Source organism: Hemitrygon akajei, unplaced genomic scaffold (assembly GCF_048418815.1).
Source record: "Hemitrygon akajei unplaced genomic scaffold, sHemAka1.3 Scf000034, whole genome shotgun sequence".
NCBI classification, from domain to species: domain Eukaryota; kingdom Metazoa; phylum Chordata; class Chondrichthyes; order Myliobatiformes; family Dasyatidae; genus Hemitrygon; species Hemitrygon akajei.
In genome coordinates, this window is record NW_027331920.1 from 12,733,494 (window position 1) to 12,748,334 (window position 14,841).

Consider the following 14,841-nt stretch of genomic DNA (forward strand, 5'->3'; position numbering starts at 1 on the left):
AGTAAAGTCGTCCCATGTTTCGGTTTTACTGGGTGAAATGGGATAATTACCCCCACAATTGCGGCGGCTGAAATTGATATTAACATACCTGATTAATTTCAGGGGGCAGAGACATTATCATGCTGTTGAAAGTGTGTTAGAGGACGGGTGGTAACACTCAGGAAGAGAGTTTTTAGTTTTGGATATCTGGGCTCTTATCACGCTTGGAGTATGGGCTTGTTGGATTATGCAATATGTCCCAGTGTCGCGTTCTCAGTAACTCTACTTTGTTTTTTTCCCAATCACATTAGTCGATTTTAGATTGAACAGTTTAATACAATGTAAATATTCTGTTCTGCCGGAGAATCTGTTGTCTTATTAGCATATTAAGGAAAATTATTATGATATTTTAACCATCAATCGTTACGAATCGTGTCAAGTTTGTAAGCATTTTTACAGATGGAACGAAAGATAATTTGACTGGGACTGCTGGAGTAGCCCATTCTTTTTGCCTAAAGTACAGAGAACGATATAAAATTACTTTGTAACCATTTATCAGTATATACAGCTCAACTGGTTGCCATCATTTTAGGCTTAAGGTGGGTGAAGAAATTTTTTCCCACGTAACGTTATATTTGTTCAGATTACTTTTCGGTTTTGATGACTCTTAAACATGTTATGCTAGCAGTCGGTCAGATTTACTGTTGGAAACTCGCCAGGCATTCATTCATATTCAAGTACTTGTTTATATATTTTCTTCTTATAGGTCTCTGAACACAGAGGTATTGAGGGGAATGAGTGGGTTGATTCTAGGTTACAAAAATTGAACTGTGGATAAAGACGCTTCACTTAACAAATCAGAAGTTCAGAGTTATGTATGTTGAGAATTAGGAGCTTATGGAAAGACTGATGGGAAAATGGGTACACTTTCACAGAATACATAAACGTGTTGGGTGTATGGGGAGAAAGGGGTCAAACAAGAACGGACGGAATTGTATTGACATGAACTAGAGGTGGAACATGAAAGTTCTGGGTTTATGGGAGAAACAAGAAGGGAAGGAATTATTTCGCGATGTCTTACTAAGCTTAATTATTCCTTTTGTCCAATTGCAAAACATTTTTCCGGATCGTGTAGGTTTTTTCATTATGAAACGGTTGAACAGATGCTATTTCAGGATGAAACATATCAGGAAGGAAATCATACAGGCTTCATTGCAATTTTTGGGGGCTTGATTGGTTTAATTTAACCGCTTTCTTAAGGCATGTGTGTGATTTTATTTTATTCGCAGTGTTGTGTTTCATTACGTATAATCGATAGGATTTGTTGCGGGTAATCTAGCTTTCATTAGAAGACAGAAGCAGTGAGGATTTTATTTCCCAATTCTCTACTCCACAGTCCAGTCCATTTGATAACGGGAATGCGCCATTAAGTTGGAGTGCCTTAATTTTGCAAATCATTAAACGAGATGGCGGAGACTGGTGTGATTCACATTGGGTTAGTAAATGAGCATCGGACTCGACCCGCGCCGTCTTGTGGGAATGTCTGACAGTGAAGTTGGTGAGCGGAATGGGAATAGATGGACATATCCGCAGACGAATGTGCGGGCGGCATTCCGGAGTAGTTATTTGTCTGGCATCTGGGGGGAAGAATGAGGTTCTGACTCTCTTGGACGGTGCTTTGCCCCTCCCCACACACACACTATCTTAACGACCCGGACTGCAGGTCGATGGGACAATCCGCTCGGGAATAACACTTGGGAGATCAGGCGGTGAATCTGAGGAGCTGGAGCCCGGACTGGAGACTCTGCCGCCGCCTCTGGCGACTACTCAGGATGCGGCGCCATTAATCAACTGAAGCATCGAAGTGACGGGATATTTCACCGCGCTGATCGCCTGCTCCCTGAATTTCGACTGAGTCACCGCGTAAATAAATGTGTTCGTGCAGCAGCTGAAATTCATCAGGAAATACCCGACGTAGTGAAAGATCAATTCAGAATCATTGAAATCAAATCCTTTTCCTGAGACCTGATAATATATGAAATTTACAACCACCGTCAGCCATAGGAGGATAAAGCTGCCGGAGACGGTGAAGAGTAAAACCACAGACCTCCTCCTGCTCTCCATCTCCGGGTCACTGCGGTTCTCCCCCTTGCTCTGACCCTTCAGCCCCTTACGGACCCGACTGGCCACTAAAATGTGTCTGACTGTCAGAGCGTTGAGCAGCAGGATCCCAGTGTAAGGCAGGAACGGAGTTAAAACTGTATCAAGCCAGTCATATACTACCCATCCGGGGTCAGTGAAAACATTGTCCTTGATCAAACAGAACCACGGTACATTGTTGATGATCACTGCGGGTTGGTACATGAAGTAGTGGATAAAGTTTTTCAGACAAAACAGTACGCCGGTGGTTGTTAGAACCATAGCCGCAGTTTTCCCGGTGCAATATTTTGTTTTCAGCTTGGGGCAGGAAATGGCGACAAACCGATCAACGGTGAAAGTGACGGTGAACCAGACAGAACAGCGTGCAGCTGCGGTCATCAGTGCATTGAGAACACGGCACACAGGGGTGATGCTCAGAAAACTCCACGGGAAATAAGACCTAATGAACCGAGTCAAAATGACCTCGGTGACAATGGTCAGTAGATCCGCCGCTGCCATGGCCACCAGGTAGCGAGTGGTGCAGGTAGAGAGGCCGCACTTTCCCCGGGACAGGATCACGATCGCCACTACATTCACTGCGTGTGGGGGAGGGGGGAGAAGGGGAGGGGGAGGGGAGGGAGGCGGGGATCGGGGGAGGGAGAGGGGGATGGGGAGGGGGACGGGGGAAGAGATTGAGGGAGAGAGAGAGATAACAGACAGAGGGCATTACTGAAACAATTCCTCAAGGGATCGGGTTTCAGCTAAAGGTCTGGAGCACTACAGTCTATGAACGGCTGCTAATTTAATGGGTCACTGTCTCCAACTTGCCTTCTTCAGTGTGGAGATTGGACAATGTGTGGACAATCGTCGGCGATAAAAGCGATCTTCATGAACAATAACGATCGGTGCTGATCCAGATTCCAGTCGCTGATGGAGCCGGTTTCACTGATTTAACCGTGACTGACCAGGCCCCTGGAAACTAAGCATCTGATGGGGCCGAGAAATGATACGGAGGGAAGCAACACACAAAAAGTACTGGAGGGACTCAGCAGCTCAGGCAGCATCCATGGAATTGGACAAACTTCGGTTTTGGGCCGAGACGTTTCTACAGGACGAAGCGGTGCAATTTCCGACGCGTCTCAGAGGGAAAGCAGGAACAACTCAGTAACCTGAGTCTGAGGGCTCCGTTAATGGATTAATTCTACAGCGCAGCTCAATTCGATAACTCTCGTCAGCAGATCCGCGGACACTGGTTCAGATGATCAGACCCAATTATTAACGCGTACAACAAGCTGAGGAGCTCAGCCGGTCGGACAGCATCCGTGGAAACGCGTCTCGGCCCGAAACGTTGACTGCTCGTTTCCACGGATGCTGTCCGACCTGCTGAGTTCATCCAGCTTGCTGTACGTGTTGCTTTGACCCCAGCTGTGTACTTTGTGTTTACAGACCCAGTTATTGACCGACAGGCAGTGAAATCCGACTGTGACAGATTCCACAGGGAGACATGAAACACAGGACCAGGGTTTCTCTCTGGTCAATAACTTAGACACAGTGAACTTTACAGTGTAAACCCTTCCCAGTCACAACTTGCGGGAGAGCTGCCTGTCCCCACACTGGGACAACTCCGGACAAGGCGTCATTGAAGGCAAGAACAACGTTCGGGTCGATCCCGTGAGTTAGATGAGAGACAGGAGTTTAGCTCTGCTTGTCATTAAATATGAAAAATCAGAGTGTTGATCTGACAGGATCAATATCTCTGACGGATATTTCTACAATGATCAAGTTAGAAGCTCGTCAAATGATCATAAACAGATTCACACCGGTTAACACACAGAAATACCAAACATGAATTGCTCTGCTCACTCACCAGGAACTCCAATGACGGCGATGAACATGTACAATATTTTCTCCACACTTCTGTACCTATCCAACAATGCAGGCATTTTCTCTGCCCAGTGACCTGTCCCCACTGTGCTACAGGCGATCTCTCGGAATGCAATGTTAAGGCAGCACATGCCTGCGGTTTTAAATACCATTTAGCCACTCCACAGAGACACATTTTAACAGATTTAAAAATAACTGTTTTAAAATTATTTACAAACCAATTACGTCAGGCAGATGCAAACCCCGTGGTGACACATTGCGATTAAATAATTAACCAGTACAATGTTTGGAATGTTTGTGTGAATTAGTTTGTCCCAACAAAGGTGACTGAACCTTCAGTGGTTTCTTATCAATTCAATGCGCTCCCACTGTAAATATGTACTTCAATGGAGCTAATTGAGACACACAGAATATTGAAGTAAATTATGTCATTGTAGCTTGTAAAATTGTATTGAATCACCTACTGTTACCATTCTCCTCGAGAGTATAAACTCTTGGATTAGTTTGTGTTTGGGGGACTCTAACGAGGGGGTCGCCAAGAAAAGATCTGCTTGTGATGGTGAATAAACACTTTCATATCCAGAAAACCCGCCAACATCTTCACTGACATAGTCACAGTCAGAACATTTCGGTGCTCGTCCGGGACCCACCCTTAACCCTAATACATGGCCATAAAGTCTAGTAGGGGATGAGTATGTTTCAATCATATCACCACGTATGTGTTAAAGAACACGGCGGAGAGCTGGAGAGGCGGATAAGAAAATGTGTAGCGTGTTTCTGTGTCTCTGTGTGGATCGACCCATTGTCTCTGCCTGACCCTGCCTGACTATACACGTATCCACAGACCTCGAGTTCAATTTATCCCCTCGGTTCAGTCCCGTATCTTCTCTTTCCCAAAGTGTTGCATTGAACGTGGCCATGTTTAGGGTGGTTCAAGAGTCTCCGGCATTCCAAATAAAGTTTACGGGGCGGATTCCTACTTTAGTTTCTACAAGCGGTCCAGCTGCACCATCCAACCACGTGGTGAACACATATACAACTTGGACACCCCATAGGTAGCTCTGGATACAAGTCGTGGCTTTTCATCAGCATCACGGGCAACGCATTGTACGTAACACAGTTGTCCTTCCAGGGGCAATGGGCTATTGTTACATCGTGACAAATCCCAACCCACCTGGGCTGTGCGCAATCAACGGCAAAATAAACTTTGTGTCCAGAATTGCATCATTTCTTTGGGGATCCAGTGCTCATAACAGTGGGAACGTAAGTATTTCAACCACGTGTTTGACTACCAAGCCATTAGGCGGCGCTGTTGAGCTCGGTGGCAGCTCATCCTGATCAGCACCCCGTCTCCCTTCATTCTGCCACTGCAAACCTTGTTCTGTGATAGGGTCGTTTTAGAACCCTGTTTCCCCTTTCCCTCCTCTGTACCTTTCTCCCTCACGCCCTTTTCCCTCGTTCACATCATCCTTCAGAGAGCCCATGCTTCAGCCCATGCTTCAGCAAATGATGGATCAATCATTTCACACACCCTTCTGCTCTCCTCGGTACTGTGCGATACCAAGTTCCTCGGCCAGTTCCTACCCTGTCACGGAGTCAAATTCTGCGTATCCAAAGTAGGACCCAAAACACTCGAGATAACCGGCCACAACATCATCACAGATATAGAAGGTTCCTCCCTTTCCACTGTCTGCAGTTATGCAAAACCTCCACTGTCACCTCTATTAGTCCAGCAGCTTCTAATGGTGCCTTCTGTAAATCACCCAGTGTCCCCTGGGCGGGTGCCTGTTCCTCCGGCAGGGCTGAAAGGAAAGCTGAAGTTAGACAGAGAAGGGTTAACTTAACTCCCTCTGTTTCATATAAACCGTGAGTTGTCCTGTCTGCTGAATGCACTGGGAAAGTATCCGAGAATCATCTCTCATTCACAGCTCCAGCACTCAATTGGGCCACGTCAAAGGGAAAGAATACCGTGTCACACACGCCCCACACCCCCGGCTCTGGTGTCTCCTGCAGTCCCTCCATTACTACAGGCGCCATTGGGGCACTGAGTGCTGAAGGTTCCACCCACTCTCGGAAAAACCTGCTGGGAGGCGGGCTACTTCCCCAATAATCCTGGCTTTTTTACTGTTAGTCCCGGAGTGCAGGGACAAAGGATGGCGGACGTGGCTGTTCCTCATGGAGATCGACAGTAGTGGGTTCCCGGCACGGCCAGCATGGAGGTTGCTGTCTGTGCTGGGCCTTGATGAAAAGAGCAAGAAGCAAGCAGCTGGCAGGATGGGGGAGGAAGCAGAAAGAGCCCCTGACTGGGTATGGAGTTGGAGAGAGGGGTTGAGCTGGAGGTCAGGAACAGTTGGGCAGTGACTTGGCCCTCACTTCTGATCCACCAGCTGGACAGTGTAGTGGTTAAGAGTTGAAACACTCTATTAAGGTTGGGCGTTACCTGACCATATCTGCCCCTGGCCAAAGGTTACGATTACCTCATCAGGTGACTGAAGAGAGCGACCCGGTGTGTGATACAAGCGTCGCTTCATACGCTAAATCACTCCATTCTGCATCACCATCATCGTCAGTCCTCGCACATATCACTCCTCTCCGAGCTGAGAGTTCACTTTGCACATTTTCCATCTGTTTTGAACACTTGCGATCAGCGCAGCCTTTCCTCTCAGTTGCCGGTTTCTCATGACATTCACAACAGCCGTAAATCCCGACCCTGACTTTTCCTTTCTCTAATTCTCTATCCGCCTCTTTATACTCCTCTTCAGTTTTCTCATGTTCTCTTGTTAACGCTTCACACTGAGCCTGAAACTGACTCATGTGGATCAAATTCACCTGAACCTGCTCCCTCAGAATTTCTAACTCTTCCCTACACTTACACAATTCCTCCGCCAGTTTCAGTTTTTTCTCTCTTCACTTCAATTAGATCATCCAACAAACATCACATTACAACATTTTTAATCCCTTATAATTTCTTTAATTTATTTTCACTAACTATTTTTCACAATTCTTCCTCCACAGTCCCGGACCCTTGGCTGTCAAACTTTTCTAACCACGTATCATAATCTGACCACTTCCTTAATAATTAACCATGAAAGTAATCTCTGAAATCCTCGGAATTCCTGGGTTCTTCCTGTCCTTTCCCTTTCACATTTTAATATCCTAACCTACTGTGTGGTTCAACTCGACACCAGGGTCCCAGACCACTTTTCTTTCTTTTCCAGTGCACCGCAGGGCACTAAAATATGTTCACCGTTCATCAACTGAGATCAGTTTGGAAACGCACCAGGCAACTCGTAATTAATCACAGCTCGCACTTTATTTTTCCTGCACAAACAACAAAGTAACTATGTTGACCCCAGGCTAACAATTTAAAACATGAATTCCACTGCTCCCTCTGTACTAATACACACCCTGACCACTTCTCAAATTCACAACACTGAAACAGGGGATCCCACTGTATCCAAATGATCGATCATTTCTTCTCTCAGTCCCTTCCATGGGGGTTCTTCCTTGTGAAGGTTAGTCTCAGGAGTTATCACACCTTTGCATTTGAAACTCTTTACTTGTTTGAAACATTTGAAACAACTCTTATCAGTTCCGAGGACGCATCTCATTCTTGTTGGCTGAAGTCCATCAGGCTGATGACTAACAGATTTCCATTGGATGCAGTCCAAGGGCTACACAACTTCATGCCAAAGGTAATTTCTTTTGTTCTCCTCAACAATGGTTCCAAACAGACAAACTGTGTCGCTCAGACTCTCAGCAGAAATATCGAGATTCCTTCTGCAGACCTGCCACTGTACATAATACACACCTTATCTCAGAGTGACTTCAGGTTCAGAGATAACGAGATTCCTTTTGCAAACCTGACAGTGTACATAATACACAGTTTATGTGAGAGTGATTTCAGGCTTACAATGGGAATACCAGTAACTTCTTGTGTTCAGTTGATCTGATTAGGATATCCCATAGCAATCAGTTCACAAAATTGGGGTTACAAAGCAGCTTCACAAAATGGCAGCCTCTATTCCTTCGACCTCATGGCAAAAACACAGACAATTGAACACTCTACTTCCACTGTCATTGACCCATTCAAGTTCGATGTTTTCTTGCATTCGTTAATTAATTCCTGACCCACAGTGGTGTATTTTGGTGCAGAGCAGTCAGGATGGGATGCTCCTCCTTTCAGATGTGGGAACTCTGGAAATCTGACAGTTTTCCAATGACTATTTGCAGGAAGTGCACCCAATCACAGCGCCTGACTGACTGGTTCAGGGAGTTGGATGTACTCAGGATCATTCGGGAGCCTGAAGATACTATCAATGAAACATCTGAAGAGGTGGCCACACCCAGAGTACAAGCTTCGGATAGGAGATGCGTGACCACCAGCAGAGGTAAGGGTCATTAGGAAGACAGTGCAGGGCTGTCCTGTGGGCATTCTCCTCAGCAGAACACCTTGTTGGATACTGCTGGGTGTGTGGGGAGTTGACCCATTGGGGCATGGAAGCAACAGAAAGGCCGGTAGCACTGTCCACTCTGATGCTCAATAGGGAAGTGTAACTTTAGGCCTTGCGGCAGTTATAGGAGATGATAGTCAGGGGAGAGAAAGGAGATTCTGTTGATGTGGACGGAATTTAAATTAGAACTGATTTCTGTGTCACAGATCCAAACCATTAAACTCCAGTCCCATTAAACGGGAACATTAGCCGAGGAAAACCTCCCACGCCCAGTGACCAGAGTGCAGAACTGGGTTTGATAAACAGCAGCAGTAATTGCCGAGTTCGGCACCAACAGTCACTTTTGAACTTGATTCAGTAACTGTGATGGCGAAATATCCAGCCTGTAGCTTGTCGTCTGCTTAAACAGTTTCCCCAGTGTGAACTTGGTAGTGTGTCAAAAGGTGGGATGACTGAGAGAATCTCTTCCCACATTGGGAGCAGGAGAATGGCCTCTCCCCAGTGTGGACTCGTTGGTGTGTCTGTAAGTCAGATGACTGACTGAATCTCTTTACACATTCAGAACAGGCGAACAGTCTGTCCCCAGTGTGAACTCGTTGAAGCACCTTCGGTTGATATGACCGAATAAACCCTTTCCCACAGTCTGAGCAGGTGAATGGCTTCTCCCCAGTGTGAACTGACTGGTGTCTCTGCAGTTGCGATGACTGAGTGAATCCCTTCCCACAGGCTGAGCAGGTGAATGGCTTCTCCCCAGTGTGAACTGACTGGTGTCTCTGCAGTTGCGATGACTGTGTGAATCCCTTCCCACAGTCTGAGCAGGTGAATGGCTTCTCACCAGTGTGAACTCGCTGGTGAGCATGCAGGTCAGATGAGTGAGTGAAGAGTGAATCCCTTCCCACAGTTCTTTGTCAATTCATAAGTCAAATGTCAGATGTAGTAAACCCCTTGCACAATCAATGTAGTTGAAGAACTGATCTCCAGTGAACAAATGCTGGTGTGTTCTCAGCTCCCCGGTTCCAGTGGATTTCAGTGAGTTACAACAGAAAACTTCATTTCAGACACAAAGCACTTTTCCAGCTGTGATGACATAATTCTTCATCTCCAAGGATCAACGGTGATAGATTGTTAAATATCTAGTAACTCCTTAAATATCTGGGCAGAAACAGCAGACTGACATGTTGTTCTGTTTAAAATTCCCGTACACAATTTTTGCCATTTCTAACCTGTAAAAAAGATTTACAAAAGACATCAATGAATGAAAGTCATCATTCAGAGAGGTGTATGGTCATCCACTTTGTTAGAAGCAATGAGAGTGCAGACTATTTTCTCAATAGAGAGGAAATAATGTTGAAGAGTACGAGAATATAAAAGCAGGGATGTGTTGTTGAGTATTTATAAAATGTGGCCTCACTTGGACTGTTGAGAGCAGATTCAGGCCCCTTAAGTAGAACAGATGTGCTTACATTGCAGAGCGTTCAAAGGAAGATACAAAAATATTTCTGTAATTATAAGGTTTGTCAGATGAAGAACATTTGATGGCTCGGGGCCTCTACTCACAGGAGTTCAGAATAATGAAGGGGCCCTCATTGAAATCTATCGAACATTGAAAAGTCTCGATAGAGTGGATGTGGAGAGTATGTTTACTAGAGTGGGGGAGTCTAAGACCAGAGGACACAGCCTCAAAATCGAGCTTTGTTCTTTCAGAATGGCTATGAGGAGGAATTTCTTTAACTGGAGTGTGGTGAATCTGTGGGATTTGTTGCAATGAGTTGCTCTGGAGGCCAAGTAATTGGGTATATTTTAGGGAAGAGGGTGATGGATTCTTGATTAGTCAGGGATGAAGGGATATGGGGAGAAGGCAGGAGAGTGGGGCTGAGAGGGAAATGGATCAGCTGTAATGAAATGGTGGAGCAGACTCGATGGGCCAAACGACCTCATCCTGCTCCTGTATCTGATGAATTTTCACAGCCGATATATTATGAGATAATTTTAGTCTCCTTTCTGAGCTCTGACAGCACACTGTTACAGCGAGGATCAACCCAAGTTGGGGGAAAAACTCACCTTCTAACTGTTCATGGTGCCGGCAACTGGTCTGTCCATCTAATTCCCCGACAGTCTTCCTGTCTGTGTGAGAATGGGACATTCAATCTGTGACTTAGCCCAGTCTGATTCCTTCCATTAGTATTATTCTCTGTCCCATATTATTCTGAGCTGCGCAGTAACTGAAATGCTCCCACACAGAGAGCCTTTGTTGCTGCACAGCTGGTATTTTGTTGATGCCGTGCTGTTTTCAGGCTGTGTTAACATTTAACCTTCAGACAAATGGTCGGTCCATACGATGTGAGAAAAATAAATTGGAGAAAACATTGGTATTATTTCAAGTTCTGGTCATGTACGACAGCACTACAAAGAGCATGTGATGTTACACGGCAAACCCTGGAGAGTTTCAAATTACTCTGCCCCTCCGCACAGGTGATTGACGGTGGAGAGCCCATCAGAGGCAATGCCAATGAACATGATGGGGAGGGCAGTCCTCGTTCTCATTGGAGTGTGGCATATTTGTGATGAGAATGCTACAGGTCACTTGTTACCCAGGCCAAAGGTAATTGGTATCATTATGTACCCAAAGCGAATGGTACTGAACATGTTCTCACAGGTAGAAAGGTCCAGATCAAAATGGAACAAAGGTGATTTCCACAAGGACTTAAACTGATGTAAGGATTTTGTTTCCTTCTTTTGATACAGTAAACATTGACATTTTCATTGACTGGAAGGTCAGCTCCTCAGTGTTCAGTGGTGCCTGAGTGATCCATCTACTCTGGACCTGAGTGAATTCAATGTCATACTTGCCCATCCATACCTTTACAAGACGTACAAATAGAAACAAGCAGAAAAAATTGTACAATAGCCCTCTCAATTGCATTTCCAGAAATTACTCAAAAGTCCATCCTTCAATAAATATTTCCCTTTTCAATATGAAAAATATTGCTATTAAAACATCTTTATTTAACTGTACTTTCCTAATATAATCTTCCAAACCCAAACTGATTCCAGTGTTATTTAAGGCAGAGATTGCTAGGTATCTGAGTAGCCAGGGTATCAAAAGTTATGGTGAGAAGGTGGGGGAGTGGGACTAAATGGGAGAATGGATCGGCTCATGATAAAATGGCAGAGCAGACTCGATGGGCCGAATGACCGACTTCTGCTCCTTTGTCTTCTGGTCTTATTCTACCGTTCCAAAATTCTCCTCTGATAAAAAGTGAAATTACCTCTTTTATCGAAAATATAATTCAAACACTCGATTACCATACATTCCACAAGTTTGCATAAATGAGACTTTAATGATATTGGTCTACAACAAGGAGGATCAGACGGGGAGATCCAGGTTTTACAATGGAAACTACTACAACCATTTTCCATGAGAAAAGTAGATGGCTAAACCTCCAAATACGATTCAGAAAGTTAATATTTTCACAAAAGAAAATTACACACATCCCTGTTGAATCAAGAATTTCTACAAGTTCATGATACATTTTATTCCCATTCACAACACTATACTCTGCCCCTTTCCTTATAAAACTGACAACACCACCCCTCTACCAACTATCCTGTCAAGCCAAACGACAATATAATCCTGCATAGGAATAAAATTTAAAATGTGCAGGTTTCCTGAACGGATATAACATCGGAAGAATCTGACAAATCAGAAATAAACTGCTTAAAGTGTTGACCATGTGAAATCATGCTTCTTGCATTTCACTTCAATATTTCCATCCCATTACATATCTTCACAAGTAGACTGGGATGCAGAAACTCCCACAAATCAGAGCTTCATTTACAGCTTCCCACAAAACACCAGTTACACCAAGATACCTTTCTGCAGCTTTCACAATAATTTTAATTTCCTCAGTAGGATGAGATGTCTGATCAGTACAATTCACCACATCGGTTATAAACATCACAAACTTCATTTTATCCAGCAGTGAAGTATCTTTGGTGAGAGAACTGTGATGCCGGCATATATCCACTGACGTCACAGTCTGTTCTCTGAGTGGGATCACTTTATCCAGTTTACCTGCTCTGCTTGCTGTACTTGTCCTTGAACAGGCCCTTCTGCTGACTGTGTTGTTCTGAACCAATTGAACTGGTCACTTCATGCCTTACTAAACCAATCCCTTCTGCCTACACAAGGAACACATCCCTCCATTCTCCTCACATTCACGTGGTATCTAATAGCCTCTATCACATCTGCCTCCACCACCACCCGATATTCACTCCACACACCCACCACTATGGGAATGAAAAACAAAACTTGAATCGCAAATCTCCTTTAAACATCCTGAGTCAGGTTTTTAACGTCATTGTCTTTTCTAGTTGTTTTGTTTTTCAACAGCAGCTGTGCAGAGAAAAGATACAAAATGCACTAATTACAAAATACCTCAATAGTGCAAAAAGGACCAATGAGGATGTGTTCCTCCTTTCTCCTGAAGTTCATGCCCACTGGCATTGGACATTTCCTCCTTAGAGAAACAATCCCGGCTGTCCACTCTGCCTGTGCCTCTCACATTCCTGTAAACGTCTGTCAGACCTCCCTCAGCCTCTGCCACTCCAAAGAAAATTACCCGAGATTGTCCAGTCTCACTTTATCCAGGCAGCATCCTTTTAAGTCTCTTCCACTCACCATCCGAAACCTCCGCGTTATTCCTGTATTCGAATACAATTCTCCAGATGTGGTTAAAGTAGAGATTTATACAACTGCAACATAACTGCCTGACAATGGATCCACTATCCGGGAGTTATGAACTCGGATTCCAAGATCTCCCTGTAGATCAACGCAGTCCAATCTCGCCCCATGAATATAACAGCAAAGAGATAATGCTGAGGCTTTATAAGACACGAGTCAGGCCGCACTTGGAGTATTGCCAACAGTGCTGGGCCCCACATCTCAGACAGGATGTGTTGTCATTGGAGAGAGTCCAGAGGAGGTTCAGAAAGACGATTTTGGGAATGAAGGGGTTAAAATATGAGGAGCACTTGGCAGCTTTGACCCTGTGCTCACTGGAACTCAGAAAAATGCGGGGGTATCTCATTGAAACCTACCGAGTGTTGAAAGGACTGGATAAGGTGGATGTGGAGAAGGTATTTCCTGTGGTGGGGCACAGCCACAAAGTCGATGGACCACCTTTTCAAACAGAGTTAAGCAGCTTATTTTCTTTATTAGCCAAGGTGCATTGGATCTGTGGAATGCTCTGCCACAGACTGCGGTGGAGGCCGAGTGTGTGGGTATATTCAAGGCGGAAGTTGATCGTTTCCTGATCGGTCAGGGCATCAAAGGATATGGCGGGAGGTCAGATATCTGGAATTGAGTGTGATCTGGGATCAGCCATGATGAAAAGGTTGCTGACTCAATGGGCTGAATGGCCTCATTCTGTTCCTATGCCTTATGGGCTTATGAACAGAAGCCCCCTCAATCATGATGAATCTGCTCTGCACTCTTCCAGCACAAAACATCCTTTGTACAGAATGCTAAGCGGAACTGAATGTAACTTTTCAAGAACGTTGTCAAGTCAGGCAGCATCTGTTGAGGGGAATAGAGTCGATGGTTGGGACAGAACCCCTCCCTTACGGCACTAAACAGGCCCTTCGGCCCAACCTTTCCATGCTGTCCTCCTGTCCATTTAAACTAATCTCTCTGCCTGTCTTTGACACAGAACACAGAAATCTACAGCACATTACAGGCTCTTCAGCCCACAATGTGTTACCGACCATGTAACCTACTCTAGAGACTGCCTAGGATTTCCTGATCGTATATCCCTCTATGTTTCTAAGCTCTATGAACCTATCTAAGAATCTCTTAAAATATCCTATTGTATCCACCTCCACCATCGCTGCAGGCAGTGCATTCCATGCACCCACCACTCTCTGTGTAAGAAACTTACCCCTGACATTCCCTCTGTACCGACTTCCAAGCAGCTTAAAACTACGTCCCCTCGTGTTAGTCACTTCAAGCCTGGGAAAATGCCTCTGGCTATCCACATGGTCAAAGCCTCTCATCATCTTATACACCTCTATCATGTCACCTCTCATCCTCCGTCACTCCAAGAAGGAAAGGCCAAGTTCACTCAATCTATTCTCATAAGACATGCTCTCCAATCCAAGAGCAACATCCTTGTAAATCTACTCTACACTCTCTATAGTATCCACATCCTTCCTGTAGTGAGGCCACCAGAACTGAACACAGGACTCCCAAGTGGGGTCCAACTAAGCCCACAGTCCTGCCGTGTTGGGGTACAATTACTTATGTACAGGTTAGGAGAAATATAGCTCCAACATTTCCTCACAGCTCTTGAACTCAATCCCACGGTTGATGAAGGTCATCACACCA